The following is a 2,855-nucleotide window of genomic DNA, read 5'->3' as shown; positions in this document are numbered from 1 at the left end:
AAGGTCATATTTTGGCTCTCGTGGACTTGTTTTCATTTTCTTCAGCTTCAGTTTGAATTTGCATATGAGTAATTGATGGTCTGTTCCACAGTCTGCACTTTAAGTCTGAGTGAACTCAACGGTGTGGGTTTGTTTGCTATAGTTGTTTTTAAGGTATAGCCATACATGTAAGCTGAGCTTACAAAAAGTGTTTGTTGGTATAACTAACTATAGGAACATTTTTATAAAACAAATTTCTGCTGAAACACTGCACATTTTACAAACAGTCTCATTTGTGTGTGTGTGTGTGTTACCCCCTCTGACAGTGGTAGCCAGTGGGATCCACACTCCCTCACCTCCTTAGTGAAGCCACTGGCCCCAACTTAGATGGCTAAAAGGGTTTGCATGTCTGGGTCTGAACCGTCCATCACCCCTCCTGTGTGTTAGACCACCCTGTGCAGCCTAGGGCGAATCACTTCCATCTCTTGGACCCACTGTCCACTTGAATGTCTCCCCCACCCAATAATCCAAGATGGGTAAATTGCAGGGTGTGCTGAAAATCCGCTGAGCTGAGGAAGGGTTGGAAATGTGGGGAGCAAACAGGGGGCTCAAGCGGGTGGGCTCAGGCGGGCGCTGTTCGTGGTGCTGAGCACCTGCCGGGTTGCATGGGGAGGGCGTGCCTTGGGGAACTGCACCGCAGAGGACTTGACCAGGCTGCTGTGGAGTTACAGGGCGGGCGCAGGGACTGCGGTGGCGGCAGCCGCTCTGGCAGGGGAACGTGCTCCTCATCGGTGCGGTGCTCCTGGGGAACTCGCTTCTGTGCATCGGCTTCTGTCCGAGCGCTCCCTGCTGACGCCCACCAACTACTTCATCCTGGTGTTTCCGCTGTTTTTCTACTCCCAGGTGAGCCGGCACTGGGCCACGCTGCCTCCACCTGCTCGCTGGGGGTGGGAGAGGAGCCCTTTGGCTTTTCAGGAATCTTGAACTGGGGCAGCTGCAAGGGCCACTGGAGCCCCACCTCATGGTCCGTCCGTCCCTCTTCTCTCCTTCCCATCTTAGCCTCTGCTTGTCTAAGAAAAGCTTCAATCCTTCCCACCAGTGACCCCAAGAACAGGCCACTTTGTCAGTCCAGCGTCTCCCTCTCTGAACCCTGGTCCTCAGCTGGATCCAGCTTTCTAGAGGAGCCAGCAGCTGCAGCACCAGGGGCCTTGACGTGGGCAAATACCTACACCTCACTGCACAGAGCCAGTGAGGCCCAGCCAGGGAGGGACACACACATGGAAGGACTCAGCACAGAATAGGAGACTTGTGGCCACTGCAGGGGACAGATGGGTGATCTGGATGGGGCACCAGAATCAAGGAGAGGGGCGGGGTAGGGCGGGTCTGAGCGTCTGCTGAGAACCCTGGGGTTCAGGGACCCCGAGACCAGGCCTAGCCTGTACTGAGTCCACTTTGCTGCTCTGAGTTTGGGTGGAGAAAAGTTGCTTAAGGCTAGCCTGGGAATGTGTTGTTCTGGCTTGTGGGGGTGAGGAGCTGGAGTTTTCAGATGGACATCACTATTCCAGGCTAGAGCTGGGCCAAGGCCAGGAGGACAAGGACATACATGATCTTCCCTCTCCTGGCCACACACAGATGTCACCCCGTAATGACTTAAGCTCCTAATCGTCCCAAATCACTGAGAGGGGATTTACAAGAGGAAGTGACCGTCTGTTCCTTTTTCCGTGGGGGTCACAGGCTCCCCATGCGTGATCTCTTCACATTTGTTAACTCATTATCAGCAGGACAGCTGACGTGGGAACTATTCTTACCCTCCTTTTACAGACAGGAAACAGAAGTGAAGGAATTTGTCCAAAGTCCCAGAACTGAGAGTGAGTTACCCAGCCAGGCTGACGCTTAGCATCGCTCAGAGGAGGAGACTGGGGCGACGGGACAGGCTCCAGGCTGGATGTCCTCAGCTAAGCCCAGGTGGCCCTTGGACACCCCAAGTCTGGGTCAGCAGAGGTCCAAGTGTCCTGGGAAGGGGAGGCTAAGTTGGGGGTCGGGGTGCAGGGCTGGGACTGCATCCTGGGGGCCTGACTGAGCCGGGCTCTGCTTCCTCTTTCCCTCAGTCCCTGCAAAACCAAAAGCAAACCAAAGTGGCCGCCATCCAATTAACGCTGAGCCATATGAGCCCTGTATGGGGTCTCCTGGGGTCCTCATGGACCCGGTATGGGGTCTCCCAGGGTCCTCATGGACCTGCTATGGGGTCTCCCACCCTCATGGGTGGAGGTAGTCTCATCTTTGCCCCACTAAATGGAAGCCAGGTTTGAACTGCTGACCTGGTGTCTAGCAGTCCAGCGCTTATCCTACAGCACCACCAGGGTGCAAGCCTGCTGCCTAGAGAGCTGAGGCCCGGTGGGACCATAGTTGGGAATGGTCAATGGCCCTTGTCTTGTTGCTCCGCTGATGGACGTCCAGGTCCAGGGAGGTGTGTGGTGGCTGAGCTCCAGCCTCTGCGATGCGCTCAAGCCCATGGACGTGATGCTGTGCACCGCTTCCATCCTCAACCTCTGCGCCATCAGCATGAACAGGTGGGTAAGCCATAGCAACCCCCAACTGCATCCCCTCCTCCCTTACCCCAGGTTCGTGCCCCTGACAGTCCCACCACGCTACAATCGCCGCTTCTCAGCTGCGTGACGTGGCTGCTGTCGGCGCTGTGCGGCTTCAACACACCCCAACGACACCGTTTTCTCGTCCATATTTCCTTCATCCTGCACTGCCCGCTGCTGCTGCTGCTCTACCCGGCCGCGTTTCCGAGCCTTCGGCGCTGGGAGAACACGCGCCGCACCAAACTGCACCGCCACTGGCCCAGCGGCGACCCGGGTCCGTTCCCCAGG

The sequence above is a fragment of the Chrysochloris asiatica genome, unplaced genomic scaffold (assembly GCF_000296735.1).
Source record: "Chrysochloris asiatica unplaced genomic scaffold, ChrAsi1.0 scaffold00439, whole genome shotgun sequence".
Taxonomy (NCBI): domain Eukaryota; kingdom Metazoa; phylum Chordata; class Mammalia; order Afrosoricida; family Chrysochloridae; genus Chrysochloris; species Chrysochloris asiatica.
The sequence above is the reverse complement of the archived record's forward strand: the minus strand, read 5'-3'. Positions refer to the sequence as shown.